General features: G+C 46.7%; 1 long non-coding RNA gene across 2 annotated transcripts in view; it reads left to right on the top strand.

Moving 5' to 3' along the window:
- The first annotated feature begins 2,225 nt into the window (after positions 1 to 2,225).
- The window catches only part of LOC136633217 (uncharacterized), an 87,380-nt gene continuing 63,044 nt past the window's right edge, over positions 2,226 to 26,561 (top strand). For both annotated transcript variants that reach the window (XR_010793246.1, XR_010793247.1), the window contains exon 1: positions 2,226 to 2,377. This is a non-coding gene — a long non-coding RNA (uncharacterized lncRNA). The remainder of the gene's footprint in view (positions 2,378 to 26,561) is intronic.

Raw genomic sequence — 26,561 nt, 5'->3', positions numbered from 1 at the left:
TTACATTTTGGAGATGGGACTCCGAGCGATCAGCGGCTTACGGGCGCTCTTGAATGCCATTACTTATACCGCTCCGTACTACACAGATCTGCAGCATTAGTCGCAGCGGTGCCGGGTATTTTAGATCAGTTCCCAGTTATAGCGAATTATAGTACCAGGTGCTGCTGCAGCGTCCCGTACGGTGACCCCGGACACACAGCATACGCTGAGGAGCTGGGAGCAATTACCAGGCTCCCTCCTGGAGAGATGCATGTAGCTAAGGCCAGGCAGCGCTGGGCCTCTTCTGGACACCCCTAGGATCGGGGATGCCCAATAGATGGTATAACAAGAAAAGAGTTTGTCACGGGCGACGCCACTGTTTCTGCACCCACCGCCATGAACATCGGCAGAGAGTAAATGAGCTCCGGACAATAATAAAGTACCTCAGGACCCTGGGAATGGTCAGGGCCTGGAACACCTTTACTTGATAAACTCTAAACAAGACAAGACAATCAATATTCCAAGAGCAGGCATTAATACAGACTTGAGTACGAGTACCTCCACACGGTGATCCAAGACTTCAGGACGGCCGTGTGTGGCAATGAATAATTGAATCCACATACCTCAACCTAGCGGTCCCAGACTTCAGGACACTTGGGCGTGAACAAGTAGAAGTAGAGTACCTCTGCACTGGGCCTTGAAAAGCAAAACTCACATTTTCTCTCTCTCTGGGGGCTCACTCCATTAGCATAACAGGCACACCCAGATTAGGAAACCTCTCCTCTTCCATTCTTCACTACATGAGGGTTAAATGTACCCCCATGTAGCTGGACCTCTTGACTAGGACTCCAGAAGACATGGACTTTCCTCCCGCTCTCAAACACTCACTTTTATAGCCTCTCTCATACCACATGACAGGACATAAATTGATACATTGACAGGCAGTCTCCAGGATTCGCGGCGAAAATCCGCTGCGTTGCCCGCAGCTATTAGGTTCTATTGAACCCTAATAGCACAATGCTCACGATGCGTAATTCCAGCGCGGAATTACGCACCGCGATTTCTCCCGTTCTCACCCGCAGCATGCTCTATTTTCTGCGGGTGAGGACGGGCTGTACGCACTGACGGCTTCCATTGCAGTCAATGGAAGCCGTCCGTTCACGCTATCTCCCGCTGTAACCAGCGGGAGATAGCGTGAAAAAACGCTTTCCCGCCCACCGCCGCGCGTCATCTGACGCCAAATGACGCGGCCGGCCGCGTCACGTGACACGGCCGGCCGCGTCACGTGACACACTCGGTGACGCGGCGGTGGTGGGCGGTGACGGGCGGTGACGCGGCGGTGGTGGGCGGGGAAGCGATTTCACGCTATCTCCCGCAGGTAAGTATAGGGGCTCTGGGGGGCGCCGTGACGGGCTTCACTGCGTAATATTACGCGGCGGACCCCGTCACGCTCGTGGGAAGGAGGCCTTAACCTCTCACTTGCTGCAGCTGTGCAATACATAGAATGACAAGACAGTTTTGCACAGATCATCTACATAAGACATACATGCATGATATTATGGAAGGGGTCAAGAAAAAATGTACTTGGCCACTACAAGCGCAACGGAGGGGGCATGACGCTTGCTGCAGTATGGTAAACCCTTCATGCAGGTATGCGCACTACTGATCTCATATAGATGACCCATCTGGCATGACACCGTGCTGAGACTTCTGGCGCTCTATGCCTTTTACACATCAGTAAGGGTGTATTTGCCTCCAAGCTCATAGCCTACAGTTGTGATACAAGCTCTGTAATCCTCGTGCTAACAGATGAAATGCCTGCTAAAACTGGAGCAGCACACCTCCATTCATTTACCTGCTCGCTGTCCACTCCATGCCACATGTTCTCAGCCATGTTCCACTCCACGCGTGTGCTTACAAAGAGTGTAGTGGCCCAGCGGGTCCTACAGAATACTCACGGTACACTTGTCCTGTCTCACTTGTCTGGATGCTGTCCCTGGATACAGAAGGTGCCGTCTGTAGGAGAGACCCTGTATCTCCCCTTCTGCTCTAAGCTACAGCTCAACTCTGAGGTCAGCTGGCCTCTCATTGGCTGACAGTCAGGTTTAATCTTACTGGTGCAGAGCCCAAGGGCGAGGAAGCAGCTCTACTAGTCCCTATGCAGGAGGAGTTCAGAAAGTACGAGAAAGAAAGAGGTTATAAAAAAGGAGTGTGTGAGAACAGTTAGGCAGACTCAGCCAGCTGTGAGCAAGGAGAGGTTGCAGTTCCGTGGTCGGAGAGGAGGAGGAGTTCAGCAAGTTATCGTTACCCAAGGTAGAGTGAGGTGACCAACCCACTCCCTTGGCATCCAGCCGCAGAGAAAATGAAGATCCTTTCTGAGGTCCATCTTCATCTAACAGTGAGTTATAGCTACCCGGTGATGTCAAGCCAGGATTAGCAGACAGTCACTTGTCCCTCTGCTTCATAATCTAATTTACTTGGTTCATCTAAACTCACTAGTGAGGAAAACTGTCTAGTCTATCCATCTTTAAAAGAGAGAGAGTGATGAAGTCAGAGTATCATCAGTTCGACATTCTTGTATCTTGCTTGCTTAGTACTGAATCCTGGTATACCTGGTATAAATACGCCTTCAGAGAATTGTAAAGTTAACCTGTTGTTGTAAATCTGCTCACTCTCAGATTGCTAAACTAAACTGGACTGGTCTCCGTTATTTCCGACATATCATCGGAAGTGTCCAATTAGAGTGTGGCATCACCGTGACAAGGAATAGGCCTCTGGCCATACATACAGTAAGTTTATTGGGGCGTTACAAGAGCACTGCACATGCGCAACGGTCAGTCGACAAGAGAGACATTATTTTTTCTTTCGCTACATGAAGCGTTGCTGAGAAAGTGACGTCAAGCAGAGAATGCCACGTGATATGACCGACACCCAGAGAGAGAATACCACGTGACCTACAGAGGGCCGGTACTGTTGTATCTAGTCTCCACCACAAGAATGGTTGCAGATGAAGACAGTGACAGGCAACGCCTTGTTACCACTCATGTAACGCCTCTCAGCCTCCAGTTGTCTGTCAATCCCTGTCCTCCTCGCTCTGCTAACACCTCCAGTCCGTGCCCACCACGGCCACTACGCTGGCGCTCTTTCCGCAGCTTCAGGGGATGCAGCGTCTGCGGCCGGGGGACGTCCTCACATATTACAGGCACGCCGACACTCACAGTGGGGGACATTGAGAGGCCAGCGGGAAACAGTCACAGCGGGGAGCCGGAGCGCCTAGCAGTGGCCTCAGGAGATTATACTGGGAGCGTACATGCCAGAAGGATGACAGCGGAGGGCACTAGGAACCCTCTGTAAGAGTCTTAAAGGATCAACAAGGAGAATATATGCTAGGGTCTGGGATACATTCTCGAGGTGGCTGGGTCGTAGTATCCATTAACTCCACCAATAAGATATTCGCCAAATCTTGGACTTCTTACAAGATGCCTTAGACAAGGGGCTAAGCCCTAGCACTCTCAAAGTTCAGGTGGCTATTATGGGCGTATTTTTTGACTTACCCCTGGGTGACCACAGGCTGCTAAAAAGTACCTAAAAGGGCAGTCAGGCTTCACCCCTTTGTTAGAGAAACAGCCCCCCTTGGAATCTTAACTTAGTGTTATAGTCTCTCTGCGAGGCCCCCTTCGAACCTCTAGAGGAGCTTCCCATTAACACCCCAGTAGCCGCTATGTCTGCCAGACAAGATGGGGAGATTCCGTCTATTTCTATTAATACATCTACATGTTCATTTTTCCCGATAAAATAGTGTTCACGCCTGACCCCGTTTTTCACCCCAAGGTCCTTACTGATTTCCATAGGGAGCAGTCTACAGTCCTCCTCTCCTTTTGTCAGGATCCTCGCAATATTAAAGAACAGAGATTTCACAATTTAGACGGAGGCTACCAAATCCTTCAGGAGGACTATCTTTTCATTCAATTTCTGGGACCGGCCAAAGGAGGGGCTACTAAGGACTCCATAGAAAGATGGGTCAGATGGGCTATCCAGAAGGCATGCCAGTCCCAGGGGGCCTCCTCTGCAGGGGGGCTAAAAGCTCATTCCACCAGGGCGGCTGATTGTTCCTGGGCAGAGAGAGCTCAGGCAATAACGGACCAAATCTGCAGGGCGCCACTTGGTCCAGCACCCATACCTTTACAAAACATTATCGGCTGGATCTAGAGGCCAGCAGGGATATGGCCGGTACTGGTGTATCTTGTCTCCACCATAAGTATGGGTGGAGACATAGTGATGGTCTGTATCCGCCCAGTTTATGCCCTCAAGCTCCTGTTTGGGTGACAGGTGGTTAGGCTTAGGGGTAGGGTTACGCTAACAGCGGTAGCAGGGGGGGGGGGGGGGGCTGAGGTCTGCCATGGCAGGAGGGTTAGGGTTACTGCTACGGTTAAAGGAGTAGCAGTGGTTGAGGTTTCTGCTGGCTGGAGGGTTAGGGGTAGGGGTCAAGAAGTACATGTGGCGCTAGTAGCTGGCCAAGCAGCAGCATCAGAGGCCACACCGGGCCAGGGTGACCCGGATGCTGCAGTAGCAGCACCTGTAGCCGTGTGCTGCGGACGTGGATCGGACCCGCAGCATTGGAGGGTCACAGCGCCAGCGTTGGGGAAGGGATCGCAGCCTCTGAGCTTACTTGCCCGTGGCAGAGCCGGCACAGACAGCCTCACACGGGAGCCACTGGCCGTGACACTCACACTGACCGCCAGTGGGAATGATGGCAGCAGGGTGGGGAGCAGCAGGAGGTTGACATCTTCCAGAGCTTAGCAGAGCGGGCCTGACAGACCCCCGGGCTCCATTACCGGGTGCTGGTGCTTGGGGGAGCCAAGCTGACACCCTCCTGCCCACCAGATCGGAGTGGAGGCCCCCCTGGACACACAGCTGCTGCCTGCTCCCCACACTGCTGCTAGGGGGCGCTGCAGACACCCGGCCTGTGACATAGGAGCCCCTGCTCCAGGCTCCCTGCACAGCGGTGCTCCATAGAGGTCTAGGCACTGGGGACACAACTAAGCCCCAGGACACACTGCTGCTGGACTCTGCCCGGGCGGGACCATATTAGAGCCGGGGGCAGAGCATTACATCCCTCCTGCTGTGCTCCGCGGCTGTGGGGCTCTCCAGAGAGGAGGGGGAGGGCAGAGGAAGAGCAAGCCCAGTGGAGTCCCCCTAGCTGCAGCGTCCCCCACTCCTCCCCTCCTTACCTGTATGATCTGCTGAAGCCTGTGGCGTGCAGAGAGCAGGGGGGCCACGGGGAAGAGAGCAGGGGAGCCACACCGCTAATCTGCCGGAATAGAACCTCTGCCGCACTCTCCTGCTGGAGGGGCGCTTTACATTTCTGCTGCACTCTGCCGCCACCAGGTGGTCATTTACTGTTGGTACACCCTGCATTTCAGCTACAATCTGCTACCACCTGGTGGTCATCTACTGGAAGGACACCCTACACTATTAGGCTGGGTTCACACAGCGCGGATTTGCCGCGGTTTTGCCGCAGCAGATCCGCCCGCGGCCGCTAATCTCGGGATTAGCCAGCCGTGTGGATGAGATTTCTCAGAAATCTCGTCCACACTGGACAGCTAATTCGCTGCGGTAAATCCGGTTGAAACCGCGGCTGCGGCCGCCGCAGCCGCGGTTTCCAAAGATGCAGCATGTCTATTTACTTTTTTTTTTTGTTTATTTTCGTCACGGCCGCGCTCTCCTCTATGGAGCGCCGACCGCAACGGAAAAGTGTGATAGACATGATAATTATTTAGTATAAAATGTCTATCGCTATTTGTATATAACCCAAATGTATTTTGCTATTGTAATGACTTTTAGCTCTGAGGAGTTTAAAGGACACACACACAATCTAATCATAGTATTTGCTAGACAATGGATGTCTGATCTAATGTTAGTTAAGTACATAGAAGTTACACAAGTTGCACAACCAGCTTCTAAGAGTTAAGGGCCATAGTGTTGTGTATATCCTTATATCCTGTGTTTAATACTGAGTGTTTGTCTAGCCCCCTTCCACTCCTCATCCTGAAGCTAGGTAAACAATGAGTCATCACTACACGGAGATGACTTCAGCTAGAGGACGAAGTCCATACCACCTCAACACTTGGAGGGGGTGGGCAGAGAGGTGGGGGATTCTGTATGATCCGACAAATGAGAATCTTATATGTTACTGATGTAATCTGTTGCACGCCCATTGAAGGGCGGTTGTCATGTGTTATAATAAAAAGCCTGAGCCTCTACACATGGTAGAGACTCTCTCCCGGTTTTAGACCAGCATTTGTGTCTGATTCTGGATCGATGATGTGTGCACACGACACTCAATTCGGAAAGCGACAAAATACCCCAAAGCCTGCTGGAGAAATCATATTCCAGATCAGTGGCGTCTCTGGGTGGACCGAGTTAAGAGATTTTGATTTCTTTCATTCTGGAAAAATACAGAGATCGGCGGATGGCACGCAGAACTCAGGGGCCCGAAAATCTACAGAACACGGTAAGATTGCTTTATGTAAATCTACCGATGTGATCTGGGTTCTGACTGCTTTTCTGCCTGTTCCTGATCCAGAGTGATAAATCAATGAAAGGCAGGTAATATAGTTCTTTCTTACTCGGAAAAGACCACCGTTTTAACCTGCTTAAGGGGTATTTTGTATGCTGTGTCTGTTATGTCTGAGACGGTTAAAAATTGTGTATACAAGACCAAGAGATAAATTCTGTGAGGGTTAATGTGTCGGGAGGGCGGACTCGGCTGTTTAAGTCTGAGGGAACACGCCAGTGACACGTGCTCCTAGGTAAAACTAGTGTGAGGTTAGGAAGATTTATGATACGTATACTTAACTTTATGATTGAGTGTGTTATGTTCTCATATGTGGAAAGGTATATACTGTGAAGTATAGCCGTGCTTTGTGACGGCTGATTTCTCCAGAATATTATTGAGGTTTTGGTCATTGAAAATAATCGTCAGTCTCTGTGTATAGCTAAATGTCCTGTCTAGGACGTGTACAGGAAGTGCTCTTCGGGATTGCTAGTAGACCTTGGGTTGATATAAAGGTAGATGAGATATATACCTTGGGTTGATATAAAGGTGGATGAGATATATATATACCTTGAGCCGTTGTGGGTATTCTCCAGTAATCCCGTCTGTCTGGTATTATAGAAAGAATGTGCAGTGTTTATTGTTGGGGGGAGGGCTGCTGATAAGAGTGAGCTGAAAGCTTTTTCCAATTAACCCTTTCTGTTTACTTTGTCGTTCCCTGTGTTTTGTAGAATTAATGTGCATTATAATTCTGAGTGGGAAAGAGGTTATATGGAAAGGATTTGAAGAAAGCAGATTTTACAAGAGAAACAGTACTGTATGCAGAAACTTTGAATAGAATAGAATAAGCAGGTAGCATAGAGTTGAGCAAAGTGAGCAAGGACAAAGGTCATAGAGCTTGTGATTTGGTTACTGAACAATGGGAAAGGATCAGGAAAAGTTGCAGAAAGAAATGCCAGGTTATAGACAGATAAGATAGATTGTAGAAAGTTTTCAGAAGATGAGCAGGAAGCCTAGCAGAAAGAAAGGTGTTTTTAGATTGCTAGAAGGAGGTATAATGTAGTTAAGAGATTGAAGAGGGGAAAGCATGTAGGGGGGGGGGTATGTGTATTGCTTATGAACAATGTAATGTCTTTGTGTTGACTGCGGCCCCTCCCTGTAATGCCGGCCGTGCTTGCAATGTTTACAATCCAACATAGTGTGACTCTGCAGTAAATGTAGTGAGGCCTGCCCCCACCCTGAAGTTACTTCCCCCCATGTGCTCACTTTCAGGGTGTGTGATGTTACTTCCGGTCCCTCTCCTTCCGGGACAGGACCTGGCCCCGCCCCTTCCTCCTCCAGCAGCCATCTTGCCTCACCTGGAAGTGCTGCTGCCCCTGGCCCCGCCCGTTCCTCCGGCAGCCATTTTGCCTCACTTGGGAGATTTGTAGCCCCGCCCCTTTCTGCCTCTGGCGGCCATTTTGCTGCATTTGGGAAGCCTATATTTCCCAATGCCACTGTATCCAGTGCTGACATCATGATTGTCTGAAGTAAGGTTTTGTTTGACCAGACTTTGTTACGCTCCAAGATGTGGCCACTTTGGATGTGTGATAAGTTCAGGGAAACAAACCTTTGTGGAGATGCAGCTTGGGACATAGTAGATGACTAAGCTGGTTTATAGTGCATGGAAGATTGGAGTTGATGCATGGGGGGCAGAGGCTGGGAATACATGACAGGGGACGCTCTCTCATGTTCCCAGGGGCTCTGTTTTCCACTGCCCGCTTCTCCAATGGATGCTCAGACAGATGATGTTACGGAAGGCTCCTACAGATGAAATAATTTCCCTATAGTCACCCAGCAAACTTTTTCATGCAATTTGGTGAAGTAATTTTACTTTTTATGTGAAGAAAGAGGGACTGAATTGCCCAGAGTAGGATGTTAATTCATCCGTATTCTTTAGTTTTTCTTTAAGTCTTTTGTATATTCTAGTGTCAGTTTACACTGAAGCTATAATTATATTCCGACAGGAGAGTAAAAGCTAAACGCTGGCCATACCCTGAAATACTATTACACTGGGTGACGTAAAATTTGAATTGTGTGTCGCCCCCTTGTGTTAAAAAATGCTAACTGCGACCTGAAATTAAAAAAAAAAATTTTTTAAGGAGATTTTCGCTCAGACTTCGCTGCATACAATGTCACCTTGACCTACAAAGTGCTTGTTTTTGTGCCTCTTGGTTTACTAGTTTGAACGCAATGACTCTTTTTCCATTGAGTATTGCGGTTCAAAAGGGGGGAGGCATAGGTGATCTGGGTCATAGATGATCTAGGTGTTGTAGATCAGCTATTGGGTTTGAAAAAAAATAAATAAATGATTTTGTGCTACAAGATTCCGAGCCATGTGAAATAGAACATCAGAACGATTATTTAGTACTAATTCAGTAAGAAACTGCAGATATGCAAACAGTTATCAGAACCTCTGTTGATAATGCATATGTTGAGCTTTTTGCAGATGGTACCAGGGTGAGGACTGATGACTCCACATCGGATATGCAGTGGTCACACAACAAGATGTCCTAGAAGCAGGAGCTCTGCCTCCGCATGTCACAGTACAATAAGCGGAATGGAAGGCCCTCACTGAGGCGTGTAGAGTGGCGAGAGGTAAGACCGGCAATCCTTTACACTGACTCCTGGTATGCATTTGGCATAGCTCATGATTACGGCCCAATATGGAAGGCCAGACAGTTTTTTACCTTAGCAGGACAACCAATTGAGAATGGTGCAACGGTACAGAGTCGCATGGAGGCCCTACTTCTACCTGACAAAGTTGAGAGTTCGCACCGATTCCTACACTGGAGAGGCGAGAGACGACACACTCGCTGACAGCGCAGCAAAGGCAGCGGCCCTCAAGCCGTGGAAGAAAGAAGAAAGATACTGACAGCATGAGTCAGTGGTAAAAAACTTTGGACATTGACAAAAATTTGGACTTTGATATGCTAAAGACTTTTACAGTTACCAGCCAGCAAGGAAGGAAAGAATAAATGGACTAATATGGGAGCAGCAGAAACAGGACAGCGTGTGGTGAACAGTCAACAGCACTTGCCCACCACAGTTCCTGTATCCCATGATGGCCCAGCTGATGGACGCAAAGACCCACCTAGTAAAGCAGTAATGACGACGACGCTTGAAAGAGGTTGGGCGACTTCTGGGTTCTCTGTAGCTGCTGCATCATTTGTCCGGTTTAGCATGATCTATGCCATGGGTAAGTCAGGGCAGAAGTAAATTTGCCACATCACACTTGCCGGGACCACTCTACCCATTTCAGGGATTGCAAATTGACTACGTTCAGCTCCCACTTGTTGGGAAGTATGACTACGTGCTTGTTGTTGTTGATGTCTTTGCAGGTTGGAGGCCGACCCTGTTACCAAGGTAAACAAGTAGGTAACCGCAAAGAAGCTCATGAACGAGGTAAACTGTGAATATGGGGTACCAGAGGTGATTCAGAGTCAGACAGAGGTATAAACTTCGCAGGTGAATGTAATATGTCATGTCTGCTCTGGGTGTATCCCAGGCCTTTTACATACTCTACCATCTTTAGAGTGGTGGAGAGACGTAGTGGCACGCTAAAAAGTAAGATACTTAAAAATGACGCCACTTTGGAAAGACTGTCATCCAATAGCCTTATACAGTGTTAGATATGAACCCAGGGGGGATTATACATTATCTCCCTACGAGATTGTTTGGGCTAGCCCCAAGACTAGGTCGTTACTATCCTCAGTGGTTACAATTACAATCTGATGTGTTGACTGAGTATGTGATTTCCGTTGTTAAAGAACTAACCAAAGCCTATGCACAGGTGTTCTCTTCCAGACTCAGAGGCAGACACTGGGACACATATCTTGCAGCCTGGGGATTGGGTGTGCGTCAAGAAGTTCCCCAGGAAGCACCCTCCTGAGCCCCGATTTGATGGCCCCTACCAGGTGCTTCTGACTACTGCCACAGCTGTGAAACTAGCCGAAAGACTTACATGGATCCACGCTTCATACTGTAAGAAAGCTTCAGATCCGGGAGACCAGTCTTAGTTGTGCCAAAGACGTTACTCTGGTTAGGGCTAGTGAGAGAGGAGGGTGGCAACTGGAATCCTTAGTCGGAAGAATATGAGGGTATGGTTACCTTCTAGTATAACTCGTCCAATGCTCAAGTAGCCGCATATTCCTTCGACTATTGTACTGTGGTCCCGTGTCTAGGCGCAAGATCCCACCGCAGGCCAGATTTAGCCCAGTCCGGCTGGTTATATGACTTATATACCCGGGGAATACAATATGTTTGCGCCACTGATAACGTCTGGGGAGAAGACTGCCGTTATTGGGGATTAGTGGGATGGAACGCAGGAACAGACTAGTCCTATAAACCGCGAAGTGCCTTAAATAAGAAAAATAGGAGCGGGAAATCCCTAATTAGTCGTATAACCCTCCTTGAGAATAATAAGGACAGCAGGTATTGGAAGGCTGAACTTAGTATGTTGCTTGGTTTTAATGCGGTTTTTACATTAACCATGGGAGATCCAAGCCCGGGGGACGGGGAGACTTATAGTCTGGGGACATACCGGTACGGGAGGATAGATCCCTTAGGGAAGTTTAAAATAAGGGATATGGTAGATGCAGCCGAATGGAAGCCTTCACTTAGTCCCGTGCCCATAATTAACCCCCTCCGCCGTAAGATAAAGACCTTGACGAACATGATGATCATAGCCGACCCTACCTTTTGAGGACACCTTGACAGTAGCGACTGGCTACTCTGACCAGAATCTCTGGTTGGAGTTGATGAGGTACAATGCTAACAGGAGCAACAAGTCTAACTGTTGCGTGTGCGGTAGTGCCCGACTACACTCGGGGATGGTCCCCCTAAATCTCCCTGTAGATGCTGAAGAGTGGTTTATTAGTCTCTTCACGAACATTTCCGCTAATTTCACTGTCCGTGAGAAATGAAAGAAGGAATACTCTATAACTACTTAAGTGTTTGCACCGGAGAGAGTATTACTGACTACCCTGGAAACTACACCTGCCAGGCAAATAGGCAGGGTGGAGGGAGATTTTTGGGGAACTCACCAACGGGTATTGCTCCTCCTACAGTATGATAGGAGGGGAATAGATGCAGAATCAGGTCCAGTCCTTAGGAGACGTTTACTGGCTTTGTGGAGACATGAGGTAGAGGACCCGCCTGGAGGGTAATTGGACAGGGGAGTGTGCCTTAGTAAAGCCCTTATGCTCCTCCACATCCTGTCAGACACCAACGTTTCCCTTGTTTGAAAAAGATGAAGAGCCAGTTCCGATAATGCCAACCACATGCGCTACCAAAGAAAAAGGAGAAATGTACTAGTACTGTGCCTGCCCCGATCTCCTAAGATGGATTGTCAGTGGAATTCCCATTTGCCTAGGGATAGTGCAGAAGACCTTAGGTTCCGGCGAGGGCACACCCTGTGGGGTGTTATCTTGTACAGATAGAGGGTATGGATGCCCGGAAATGAGCCCAGGGAATCCATGGCCTCCCTCTGAGGTGAGGTAGGGATCCCCCCCCTCCTAGGAGTAGGGACTTATGGGCAGTGGGAAAACCCTGACGCAAGGGTGAGGCGACTTGGACGTGTTCACCATTAGGACTATCTCCAGGAGGGACATTGGTGTGGGTGAAGATTAGGGAGTCCCACACCGTGCGTACCTGTGCACGCTACTAGTATTGTAACATTATGCTAGAGCGAGAAGAGAGACCCCTGGTGGTAGTTTTGATCTACACGTGTACATTGACGTCATAGGATAGCCAAGGGGGGTACCTGACAAGTTTTAAAAATTAGAGACCAAGTTAAAACTAGATTCGAGTCCATTTTCCTGATCATTATGGTAAATAAACGTTGACTGGATTAATTATGTTTATTATAATTAGCAGTGGTTTATAAATTATACTAGAGACGCCTTATAGGGACTAGTCGACCAATAGGACCTACCTCGACTATGACTTTTTTTTTAAATAGAGTGACCTTAGATATGACTTTAGCTAAAAAGGGGAGTGTCTGTAAGGTGATAGGGGAGACTTGTTGTACCTACATCCTAGACGACACGTGACCCGCGGGTAAAGACGCAGTTGCTATTAAGAAGCTGACCGCACTAACTAAAAAGAGCTAACTTTTGGGACCAGCCCTCGCCATGGATGAGCGGGTGGTAAAGGATCCTGGCACAGACGGGCGTCGCTGTTGTATGTGAACTGATGGTTACCTTTTCTGTTCTAGTCTGCTGTGTTATCCCCTGTGTCAGAGAGACCTGTGAAACTGATGCTGGAAAAGCCGCTCCCACCATGAGTTTGCTGGATGCATCCCCAGAAGGAGTGGACAAGTCCTACACCCCCTTGAAGACCCTAAAACGAACCTTCAACGCGCTCCGGTTATAGGCTCATGCGCAGAAGACTGTGAAAATTAGATAAAGAATTAGAGGATAGACATTTTAAGGGGGGATTGTGATAGACATGATAATTATTTAGTATAAAATGTCTATCGCTATTTGTATATAACCCAAATGTATTTTGCTATTGTAATGACTTTCAGCTCTGAGGAGTTTAAAGGACACACACACAATCTAATCATAGTATTTGCTAGACAATGGATGTCTGATCTAATGTTAGTTAAGTACATAGAAGTTACACAAGTTGCACAACCAGCTTCTAAGAGTTAAGGGCCATAGTGTCGTGTATATCCTTATATCCTGTGTTTAATACTGAGTGTTTGTCTAGCCCCCTTCCACTCCTCATCCTGAAGCTAGGTAAACAATGAGTCATCACTACACGGAGATGACTTCAGCTAGAGGACGAAGTCCATACCACCTCAACACTTGGAGGGGGTGGGCAGAGAGGTGGGGGATTCTGTATGATCCGACAAATGAGAATCTTATATGTTACTGATGTAATCTGTTGCACGCCCATTGAAGGGCGGTTGTCATGTGTTATAATAAAAAGCCTGAGCCTCTACACATGGTAGAGACTCTCTCCCGGTTTTAGACCAGCATTTGTGTCTGATTCTGGATCGATGATGTGTGCACACGACACTCAATTCGGAAAGCGACAAAATACCCCAAAGCCTGCTGGAGAAATCATATTCCAGATCAAAAGCAAGCGGCTTGAACCGCGGCAGTTCTCCGGGCGGAAATCTCGCGGTTTTTGCTGGGGACAAACCGCAAGATTTCCGACGGGAATCCGCCCTGTGTGAACCCAGCCTTAGGCTGGAGTCACACAGGGCGGATTTGCCGCGGTTTTGCCGCAGCAGATCCGCCCGCGGCAAAACCGCCCGCGGCCGCTAAGCCCGGGATTAGCCAGCCATGTGGACGAGGTTTCTCCGAAACCTCGTCCACACGGGACGGCTAATCCGCTGCGGTAAATCCGGTTGAAACCGCGGCTGCGGCCGCCGCAGCCCCGGTTTCAAAAGAAGCAGCATGCTCATTCTTTTTTTCATTCCGCTGCGGCCACGCTCTCCTCTATGGGAGCGCCAGCCGCAACGGAAGAGCAAGCGGCCGGACCGCTACAAAGCCGCCGCGGCTTAAACCGCGGCGGCTCTGCCGGCGGAGATCTTGCGGTTTTTGCTGCGGCCAAACTGCGAGATTTCCGACGGCAATCCGCCCTGTGTGACCCTAGGCTTAGGCCTCATGTTCACAGGGAAAATCAGGCCCGCTGCGGATTCTTCATGTAGAATCCGTAGCGGGTCCCTCCTGCCCCGCGGACATGAGACCTAAAAATCAGAATAAACTCACCTGCTCCGGACGATGCGGATCTTCCTTCCTTCGCTGCCGGATCTTTTTTCTTCAGCACGGCGGATGTGCTGCGTGCATGCGCTAGGCACATCCGCCGGGCCGAAGAAAGAAGATCCGGCCGCGAAGAAGGGAAGAACCGCATCGTCCGGAGCAGGTGAGTTTAATTCAGGTACGGGTCTCGCGCGGATCCGGACGGCTTCTATAGGCTGCAATAGAAACCTGTGGGAGCCGTCCCGGTGTGAGACCCGCACAAAAATGGAGCATGTCCTAAGGCCTCATGTCCACGGGGAAAATCAGATCCGCTGCGGATTTGTAACCCGGATTTGGGCTGCGGATGCTCTGTAATTGTCTTATATTTTTCATGCGGGAGATCAGTTGAGCTATGTGCTCTATGAGCTCCGCACGCGTGATCCGCACTAAAATGGAGCATGTCCATTTTTTTCATGCTCCAAAAATTTTTTAATTCACTTTTATTGACCATGCGGTATTTATCTACCCGCGGGTGGTCAATGCATTCCTGTGGGGCGCGAATCCGCGTGCGGGTGATCCACTGCGGATTTTAATTCTTATTTTCCCCGTGGACATGAGGCCTAAGACCTAATGTCCACGGGGAAACTCCACGGGGAAAATCAGGCCCGCCGCAGATTCTTCATGCAGAATCCCGCAGCGGGTCCCTCCTTTCCCGCAGACATGAGACCTAAAAATAAGAATTACTCACCTGTCCGGACGCTGCGGATCTCTCCTCCGTTGCGGCCGGAGCTTCTTTCTTCAACCTGGCTGATGTGCTCGGAATTCAGCTGCGGGTGTGCCGCAGATCCGGACGGCTTCCATAGGCTTTAATGGAAGCCTGCGGGAGCCCTGCACTAAAATGGAGCATGCTGCAGGTGTTTTCCCGCATACGCAATCCGCGCCTCAGGGGAAAATGACATCCGCAGGTATTTAATTACCGGCGGGTGTCCAATGCATCCCTATGGGGCGCGGATAACGCGTGCGGGTGATCCGCTGTGGATCTCTCCCCGTGGACATGAGGTCTTACTGATTTAGAGCCTTGAGCTTGAAATTACAAACCGACTAGCAGGCTGCAGCCTGTGTGACGGACGTTTAGTGATACACTCTGCGCTCGACTACATTAACCCCTTAGGCCTCCCTCACACAGGGCGTTTTATACAGCGTTTAGCGCTGCCTTTTCAGCCCAGCGCTAAACGCTGTACAACACTCCCATTCATTTCAATGGGGCTGCTCACACAGGGCTGAAAACGCAGCGTCTCCCAACGCTGCGCTTTGACAGCGATGCATGTTCTATTTTTGGGCGTTTTCAGCCCTGCGTCGCCCACTGAAATGAATGGGCAGCGGTTTTAGCACTGCTGAAAACGCGGCAACACTTGGTGCCGCATTTTTGGCAGCATTAACCGCTCGCTGATTTTCGGGGTGAGGGCTTGTAATAGAAGCCCTACCCCGAAAATCAGTCCCAGCTAGACAAAAAAAAGAAAGCAATACTCACCGAGCCGCTGCAGTCCGGGTCGCGGTCGCTGACATGTGTACTTTAACATAGAATATCTCCGTAAGGGTTTTGCATATCCCAGTGATTCTGACACTGTTTTTTCGCCACATATTGTACTTCATTTAGGTGGTGAAAATAGTCTGATATAATTTGTGTATAATTACTAAAAGTGCCAATATTGGGAACATTTTGAAAAAATTATCGTTTTTTCACATTTTAAATTGTAATATGTCAAATATGTGCCAACATACTGTACAAACTTTTGCTAAGATATATATTTCCATCTGATTACTTTATTCTGGAAGCACATTTGAAAAACTTTTATATTTTTTAACCATTTAGGAGACGTACAAATTTAACATTACTTTTCAGCATTTTGAGGAGCACTTTGTTTTCCTGCACCAAGCCAAGATAGCAAAGGCTCATAGGTGTCAGAATGATAAATACCCCTACAAATGACCCTATTTTAAAAACTACACCCCTTAGTGTATTCACTAAGGGGGTCATAAGTATTTTGACCCCACAGTTTTTTTTCAGGAATTATTTCAATTTAGAGGAGAAAAATTAAAATTTCATATTTTTGCAAATATATCATTTTAAAGACATATTTTTTTTTCTATAGTTTACATGAAAATGAGGATTTACACCCCAAAATGGATCCCCCTGTTTGTCCTGTGTTCAGAAATATACCCATTGTTGCCCTAATCTTATATCTGAGTGCACAACGGGGCCCAAAATGAAAGGAGTAGTCAGTGTCTTTCAGAACAGAAATTTAGCTTGAAGTCCTTTTAGGCCCCATAGCACACATGTAGAGTTCTTGAGCGCCCAAAGCCATAGAGAACCCCCACAAATGACCCCATTTTGAAAACTAGACCCCTAAACGATATTATCTAGGGGTGTACTGCCCATTTTGACCCCATGTTTTTGAATGAATTCAACCAAAGCAAATGGAAAAAATTGTGATTTTCGTTTTTTTGGCAATTCTGTCATTTTAAAAGCAGTTTTTTTTGTACAGCACACATATAAATGAAGACTTGCACCCCAAAATGGATCCCCCTGTTTCTCCTGTGCTCAGTGACATACCCATTGTGGCCTTAATCTTATGTTCGCATGCACAACGGGTCCCAAAATGAAAGGAGTAATCGGTGGTTTTTAGAACATAGATTTTGCTTGAAGACCTTTTAGGCCCCATAGCACACTTGTAGAGTTCTTGAGCGTCCAAAACCATAGAGAACCCCCACAAATGACCCCATTTTGAAAACTAGACCCCTTAACAAATTTATCTTGGGGTGTACTGCATATTTTGATGCCACAGTTTTTGAATGAATTTAAGCAAAGCAAAAGGAAAAAATTGTGATTTTCATTTTTTTGGCAATTCTGTCAGTTTAAAAACAGCTTTTTTTGTACAGCACACATATGAATGAAGACCTGCACCCCAAAATGGATACCCCTGTTTGTGCTGTTTTCAGAAATATACCCATTGTGGCCCTAATATGATGTCTGCATGCACAACGGGTCCCAAAATGAAAGGAGTAATCGGTGGTTTTTAGAACATAGATTTTGCTTGAAGTCCTTTTAGGCCCCATTGCCCACTTGTAGAGTTCTTGAGCGGCCAAAGCCATAGAGGACCCCCACAAATGACCCCATTTTGAAAACTAGACCCCTTAACGCGTTCATCTAGTGGTGTTTTTGAATAGATCTAAGCAAAGCAGTAGGAAAAAATTACGATTTTCATATTTTGGGCAATTGCGTCAATTTAAAAACAGGGTTTTTTTTGTACAGCACACATATAAATGAAGACTTTCACCCCAAAATGGATCCCCCTGTTTGTCCCGTTTTCAGAACCATACCCCTTGTGGCCCTAATCTACCTAAAGGACACATGGCTAGGCCTATAATGAAAGGAACACCAGTTGGATTTCAGGGTACAACGGAATAAATTCCAGGTCCCATCGCCCACTTATAGAACCATTGGGCAGCTAAAACGATAAGGAACCCCCTCAAATGACCCCATTTTAAAAACTAGACCCCTTAACGAATTCCTCTAGGGGTGTACTGTGTATTTTGACCCCACAGTATTTGAATGAATCTAAGCAAAGCAGAAGGAAAAAATTACGATTTTCAATTTTTTTAGCAATTTTTTCAATTTAAAAACATTTTTTTTTGTACAGTATACATAGGAATGAAGACGTTCACCCCAAAATGGATACCCCCATTTGTCCCGAGTTCAGAAACATTCCCGCTGTGGCCCTAATATACTTATAGGACACATGGTTAGGCCTGTAATGCAGGGAACACCCGTTGGATTTCAGGGCACAACTGAATAAATTCCAGGCCCCATTGCTCATTTGTACGGAATAAAAATTGACTCCCTAAAAATATACCCCCCTCTCCCCCCCCCCCCCCACACACTCCGCTCCCTTTTCGGCTTTCCCCAAATCTTAGATAAAAGTAATAATGTGAACTGTGTGGTATTTCTGAAGACAGGGGTAATTACGGAGGCTGGTTGGAATGGGCACATGGGGCTATAAAACCGGTATCCCCCCTCCTCTCATGCTTTTTGGGGGTCATTTCTTGACCTCAATGGTGGGTATGGGGTGTAAAAAGTAGCGTTTCGTGAGTCTTCGTAAGCTTGCAGAGGTGCGGCGGTCTCGCACAGAAGACGCTTAAAAACTGCTCCTGGAACTGCAGGAAGGCGAGCGTTCCCGGGGCTTCTTGTAAATTACGTATTACAGGTAGCGGTCTGAATAACGCCAGGCTCAAGCAGCTGTAGGCGGAATCCGCTTGCGGAGGCCCACAGCGGATCCCATCTGTGAGCCCGGCTGTGACCCTGCGTACGGTCGCATAATGTACTGCGCATAACTGCGTACTTACATAGGCGGTCATTCGCAGTACAAATTTTTTTTTGTTTGTATTTCCCGCACCGCCGCTTAGCGATGACGCGGGTACCCGCAGCCCGTACACAACGTAGTTGCTTATGGGCTGTGGGTATATCCGTGACCATGGAGCACAATAGGCTCTATATCACGGATATCCGCAGTAAAATAAACCTGCGGCGTTCTCTTTTCTGCGAGTGGTTTATGCAATTCCGACCCACTAATGTGATCGGAATTGTGTAATCCAATGCGATTGATCTGCGTATTACCGCGGATCAGACGCATGCGGAATCTGTAATTCCTATCCGGTCATGTGAGACCGACCTATGTTAGATCGCTACTTTTTTATTACATGACCGGGGACCGCTCAACGAGGCCACCCGTCACTGCTCCAGGCTCTCGGCGACCGTTGGTCGCTGGGAGCAAGGAGATTTTAAGTTTCCTGGGCTCCCCGACTCCTGCGCATGTGTCCGGTATTTTGCCGGCGGTCACATGTGCAGAATCCGGGTAAGTTCACGGATGAGGATCGCGTTGGGGTGCAAATACGGAGGCCTCCGGTAAAAAGTTTCATCTCCTCTCACCGATCGCATTGGTGAGGGGAGATGAAACTAACTTTTTATTAAACTTTTACGTGATTGCCATTATCCATTGGATAACAGTGAACATGTGATCAGGAACCGCTCACCGTGGCCCCCCGTGAAATCTCCAGGCTCTTGGCTAAGTTTTGTAGCCAAGAGCAGGGAGATTTTAAGTTATCCTGGCAATCCACGGCTTTTGCGCATGCGTCTGCCGCTTTGGCGATGGCCGCGTGCGCAGAAGCTGTGGTAAGGTCCGCGGATAAATCCGGGGGCCTTAGGTACGTAATTTCATCCTTCCTCACGAATATGATCCGTGAGGGGAGATGAAATGTAAGCGTTTTAACCTTTTTTATTTACTTTTTCAAACTTTTTCAAAACTTTTTTACCCTTTTTTTTACTTTAAATGATCACTGTTATCCATTGGATAACAGTGATCATATCTGCAGTGACATCCCTCTGCTCCTGGCTACACATGGCAGCCAGGAGCAGAGGGATTTTAAATTTCCCGGATCCTGAGCCCCTCTGTTCACGCGCCCGATGTCAATTATCGGGCGCGCATGTGCAGAAGTGGACTGAGGTCCCGGAAGACCGGGACGCCGCTGAGGACCGGGGGTGAGTATTTTCACCTCCCCTCATGGATCCGATCCATGAGGGGAGGTGAAATTAACGTTATTTTGACTTTATTTTAAACGCCGCTGTTATCGGACAACACCGGTACCGATCTGATGACCTCGTTGCCAGGTGCCAAATTGGTAGATATGGAAGCCCGTGATGAGGAGATTTTGCTAGCATTATCTATCAATAGCATAAAATCACTCCATGTTATGTCAAGACACCTCCAGTGAGAATCAATGAATTCTACTTTATTGTGAACATTGCCAATTCTTATACAGAAAGAAGAGGGCGTATCCAAATGTTGCCTGTGCAAAGATTTGTGTTACGTAGCTTACTGTTACAAAGGTGAAACTACTTAGGACTTATTGACATCTACCAAATAGTCTCAAAGCTCAGACACAAAATTACCCAAGTCTGGATATTGCTGTTGCATTTAGACAATAGTTCTATAATAATTGTGTGTCTTCTCTGTTAACATAGGTTAGCTTTATTTACTTTGTCTGTTGACTTCTTATTACAGATGAGCGAGCGTACTCGGCCACGCCCCTTTTTTGCCCGAGTACCGCGATTTTCGAGTACTTCCGTACTCAGGTGAAAAGATTCGGGGGGCGCCGTGGGTGAGTGGGGGGTTGCAGCGGGGAGTGCGGGGGGGAGAGGGAGAGAGGGCTCCCCCCTGTTCCCCGCTGCTACCCCCTGTGCCGCCACGCCTCCCCCCACTCCCCGGCGCCCCCCAAATCTTTTCACCCGAGTACTGAAGTACTTGAAAATCGTGGTGCTCGATCGAGTAATTACTCGAAACGAGTACGTTCGCTCATCTCTACTTCTTATCTTAAAATCCTAGTTCCTGACTCTACAAAGCATAGGTTTTAGTCTTCTAATTAAGGGTCAATAGTCCAATACAAGGTAAGAAACAAACACTTATTGCATTCTGAAACTTAACACTTTATATTCCATGACATTTCCCCCTTTTGTTTCTTATCTTGTCCCAGAACAACAGTAAACATTTGAAGTACTTCAGTCCATCCTAGTGATGTCTGCCAGCCTTTATCAATAACATTTCACTATTCTGACCAATACAAGAATAATTATAGCCGGGTGAACATAAGAGCTGGGCATACATACCATTTTGTGCCATCATAGTGGGTATCACCTTTTTAGCAGATTTTGCTAATATGCGGCGTATACAAGATACTACGCAACAACCTACTACTACAAAAGCAATTACTATAATAGTCAAAGTAGTAAGAAGAGACGTGATCCAAGCACTCCATTGTCCAAAAATGTCCTCCAACCATGAAGTAAGTGGATCAGAAACACCAGAATTTTTTCCCAAAAGTTCAATAGATAAACTTTTAGTCCGTGTAAAGCTTTAGTCACTGATCCGTTCGGAGCTGTGTTGTTGGGGATGTGGGTGCAGCGTGAATCCCCAATCATCTTGCAGACTCCTCCTTTCTCTGCTAGGAACATGTCCAAAGCAAGACGGTTCAGGAAGGCCATAGAGGATGTTGGGCCTAGTTGTTCCACTAATCCTTGTATGGCATCTCTGGTGTCGTTTACAAATCTCTGTTGATTATAATTTATATAATTAATCCAATCAATATTTTATTAATTGTGCACCAAGGACAAAAGACAGATTAGATTCCTCCTGTAATCTGGTTTCTGGTTTTAAACTCATTTTGCGCTCCCCGGGATACCCTTATTTCATCGATATAAATACCTTCATCAAAAGATCCGCCAGGGAGATTACATCACAGTCCACGCAGAGATTCTTTATGTCCTGGTGGGGGGGGGGGGGGGGTGTTTGTGTGTCCTGTCCACCCAGCTGCGAACAGCTGAAAGGGGAGGAGTACCTTTGTAGGTGCGTACTTACCTTTCCAAAATTTGGGCAGGGTTGCACGCATCCTACCATCACCACAAATCCACCAGGCATCCCGCAATGGAGGTAACATATGTTCAGACTGAACCTGTAATAGCTGAGGAAAGTATAGGCCTAGACAAGGGGCTGAACCAAACAGAATCTCATAAGGACTGAGACCTGTCTGTTTGGTGGGCGTGTGTCTTATTGACAAGAGAGACAAGGAAAGACACTCAGGCCAAGGTCTGTTCAATTCGGTCATTGCTTTTAAAATTTTATCTTCTTTAATAATTTTTTTTTTTCTGGTCCCATTCAGCCTCTCTACTCCCCCACTGCTTTGAGGATGGTAGGGTGTGTAGAATGCCAGTTCTATGCCTAACATCCCTGCCATCTCACTAAAGGGAGCACCAGGGTTACTCTCAATGGTTTCTGGGACACCAAACCTACAGACCACTTCAAAAAGAAGCTTTTTGGCTGTATTCTTGGCATTAGCCACAGAAACGGGGTAAGTCTCCAGCCAGAGAATACATACAAGGACGTATTGAAACGGTCCAGATTTAAGGAAGTTGTATGTAGTCAATCTGCAACCTCTGGAAGGGGTACAAGGGCCTAGGAGTGTGTTAAGAAGGGGTTTTCACAGTCCTACCTGATTTGGACAGTGCACAAGTCATTCATCCCTGAGTATAAGAGACAGCAACTACCGAAAAACCGGATGCATACCAATACCTGGAAACAAGATCCCACATTGCAGTTTTAGAGGCATGCATGAGGTCATGTGTTATGGAGGCTAGCTCTGGAAACATGGCTCTTGGAAGACAAGGCTTCCCGTGAAGTGTCCACATGCCACTGGAATCTGAAGTGGCTCCTTTTGCTTACCAACCTGACACTTCATGGGAAGATGCTTGTTTCTGAAAAGACAAAAAAAATGTTGTGAGACATTTAGCAATGGTGACATCTCATGTTCTTCTTGGCAGGTGGCCAGAACTGCCGGTGTGAAGGGTAGCAGGGCTGCTTCTTTGTTTTCTTGGTTTGCCAAGACATATCTAGAGTCCGTGTAAATGTTAGCTGTCTTGTGCCAGCATATAGGCGTATGTAAGGGCCTGCAGTTCAGCTTGTTGGGCTGAGACGTGTACAAGTAATGACTGTTGATGAAGGACAGGGGTCTGTGTGGTGACCGCATGTTCAGTGTGAAATTGTCCATCTACAGCATACCTGGAGCCGTCAACGAACAAGGTTAAATCGGGACTAAGTAGTGGAGTGTCCTTGATGGAATCAAAACCAGAAGTTTCCATCTGCATGAGCTGGGCGCAGTTGCGAAGTTCTTCTTGAGTCGCTTGGTCAGTGTCATCCTGTTCCAGTAAAAGAGTAACAGGATTCAAAGTCTGACAGTGGGTGATGGTAACGTTGGCAGGCATCAGGAGGGTACATTGGAGTCTCAGGCAATGGGCTGCAGACAAGTACTTGGGCTGAACCTGTGTTAGAATGGCAGAGATATCATGCGGTGCTAACAGTTGTACCTCATGGTCCAGAACTAGGTCTGCTGACTTGTCCAACATCCTGGAGACTGTCGCTACTACTCGTAGACAGGAAGGTGATTGTCGGACGACGGGGTCTAACCTGCTGGAATAGTAGGCTACAGGTCGTTGGTGCCCTCCATGCTGCTGTGTGTCCATTGTTCTCATTGCAGTAGAGCCTGAAGGGTTTGTTGTAGTTGGGTAAGCCCAGGGCTGAGGCTACCAAGATGGCTACTTCTGTAAGGTGGAAGGGTTCTTTCTTGAGACAGTCAGCTACATCAGCTGCGAAGCATTCACAGTCCATGGTCTACAATAAGAAACAAGTCCTAGAAAGGTACGTAGTTTAGAGACAGAAGCGGGTACTGTGAGGGTTATGAACATATTAATTTATATATGTATGTATCTTTGATATACGTTTCCGGAGGCTGTAGGCCTAAATTGTACACTCTATTCTGTGTCCTATGAAAAGCTCTGCTAAATTAAGTACAGGTGTAATCTTAAGCGTCCATCATGTCTCCAAGAGCTTGTTTATCTCGTTACACTGATCAAAAGGTTGTATGGAATGCTTTGTTAATGTAGAGTGTGATGATAATCAGGATACCAGACACGATGTCTACATACAAACAAATAAAGCATTGTTTATAGAGAAGACAAAATTATGTACCAGTAAAACAGGTCGACCTCTGTAAAGCAGTTCAACCTCTGATACGCCTACTATTTCTTGTATAAGAAAGACAAAGTACACAATAAACTCAGATTGCTCTAAGACACGACCGTGATGCCTGTGTCTATTGCTTTCTCATGGTGGCTGCCATAACCACCTTTGATTTGGAGCCCCACAGCATATTAACGTAACATGGATTTATCCCTATCAGTAATTGGCGCCCGAACGCGGGGCTTGATGGAACAAGAGGACCACCTACACCTCGAACCCCCCCGGACCCAGATGGGATAAGGAGCCACTCGGAACCACGGATTGACAAAAACTGCGCAGTAAGGTAAGGTTTTATCTTGCCACAATCTATCCGTGCTTCCTGGCTGCTCCTTTCCTGTCCGAGGGGTAAGAAGTGCATGCCTCTTATAAATCTTCAAGCTTTTTAAGAATTCATATGGTGGGCTGAATATGCTGTGCGGGTGTTTAACTGTTATTGTCTTTATTTGTTACTTTGCATGGTCAGTGTACAGAATATGCAGGGTGAGGAAGTACAGAATATGAAACCCGCTTGCCGATCTCGGGAAGGCATGGTATATACCAGGGAAGCCTAAAATTTTCAGGGGATAAAATCCCTGATGGGATCCTCTTATAGGTATAAGAGAAGTAGTTGAGACGGGGGGAAATAAGCAGGGTTGGGAAGTACCGACACTTTTAGACAAGTGAGGAAGTACTGACACTTAAAAAAGTACTGACACTTTAGTAACTGACATGCAAATGTTTTTGTCTTTATGTGTGTGTATAAATGGAAGGACCTGTATGAGAGTTAGACTGTGTTATATGGTGTATACTGTCCGGTAACCAGAAACGAAATGAAGCAAAAATGACCAAATGCTGAGCCAGACCACAGGGGGTGGAGCTAGGTGATGTAAGGAGATGGGAGGGAAGAACAATAGGAACAGGTCTTGCTCCACCCTACACACAGTCCAGCCTAGGTGAAAAGTGTGTCTCCATTTTAAGTGGATGTTGGTGTATATATATGTATATTGTGGTAATGTATAGAGTGAAGGTCACTCTTAGACTCCATGTTAAGTCTCTCACTTGAACAAATGGAGTGACCAAAGGAGGGGCATCTAATTATCTAATTTTATTCCTGAGACTAGTTGTGTGAGATAATAGCCCAGGATTACCACAGTGCATATATGTATATACAGATTCGTGGAATATGTGGAATTCAAAAATATTGAGTTGTGTTAATTTGAATATTATTGAATTAAGATATTAATATGAGATAATTGTGTACTTGAAACACCTGATAAGTACTTTAGTCAAATTAATAGCAAAAGTTCTATTTAAAGTGTATCTCATTTCCAATTAACAACAGTATTTTATTTGAAGAGTGTATAAAGAAAATAATAAAAAAAAATAATAAGCCTCTTGGTGTACATAAACCGCCAGCCATTGTCCATACTGCTGGTAAAGAGGATAAGGTGCGGAAGACTGCATAAGAAAAATAGTGAAACAAACAATTGTTTTATGTGTGTGAAAGAATAAAAATAATAAGCCTCTTGGTGTACATAAACCGCCAGCCATTGTCCATACTGCTGGTAAAGAGGATAAGGTGTGAAGGATGGCTGGGGAGGTTGGCGGATGAGTGTTGGTCCCCATCCCACTTGTTGGGGTCCCAATCAACTACAGTATGAACCTTTTATAGTGTTTAACTCTCTTTAAAGCGTAATTTGAACTAAGTCTTGCTCCTTGCAGCAATATATATTAATGGCGCTGTGAACAGGATTACGCAGAGAGTAATACACTAGTTTGTTTTAAAGGAAAATTTTGATAAACTGATAGTTGAAGAATTTCTTGTGATAATCTGGCATAGTGTGAAAATGTCGCTGTTTAAGAAAATCCGCAATAGTACGAAAATGTCGGTAGCTAAGAACAAAGAAGTGTCCGATGAATTGTTAATTATGCCAGGGTGGAATAAAGCCCCCTATAATATATTGGCCGCTGAGTGGTCACAGTGTGGTGAATATCAGTATGTGGGTAGAAATGGGCATAAGTTGTATTGTGTTTGTCATTGGGTAGCCTATTCTGAGCGAATTGTGTAAAAACCGCGGTACTAAGAGTTTTTCTTATCTATACATAATTCGCTCATTATTGGAAGTCTGGTGTACAGTAAATACAATCCCAATTTCTACTTCACATATTATCAGTCCGTATAGGAATGAATAAAACCCCCCTTAGTGAGTGTGAATTTGCAGTTTTTGTAAGGTGGGGGCAAGTGTATTACATTCTGGGTTAATCTTAAATAGTCAGCCCAGGTTAGTTACACACAATAGAAGATGGTCACAGGCAGTGGAACCTGTTATACAGCTTTGCTATCTGTCTGGACAAGTTTCTGTGTTCTATAGAAGATAAGATAAATTTCAAAGGGTGGGGAGTACTGGGCTTTAGAAGACCTACTTGTCTTTGCAAAGAAATCTGAATTAAGAATTGGTTATATTTGGCTACATAGGAAGTATGTTGTATCATATATATATATATATATATATATATACTGTTCAGTAGCTGAAAATGAAATGAGAAAAGAATTCAAAGATGTTCTCTCATTGTCGGGTTAGTTCCCTCTTCCATCTTCACCCCCTCCTTCATCTCAATTCCAACCGTCTC

This window comes from Eleutherodactylus coqui, chromosome 6, assembly GCF_035609145.1.
Source record: "Eleutherodactylus coqui strain aEleCoq1 chromosome 6, aEleCoq1.hap1, whole genome shotgun sequence".
Classification (NCBI taxonomy): Eukaryota; Metazoa; Chordata; class Amphibia; order Anura; family Eleutherodactylidae; genus Eleutherodactylus; species Eleutherodactylus coqui.
Note: the sequence above shows the minus strand (reverse complement) of the source record. Positions and strands in the feature narration are given on the sequence as shown.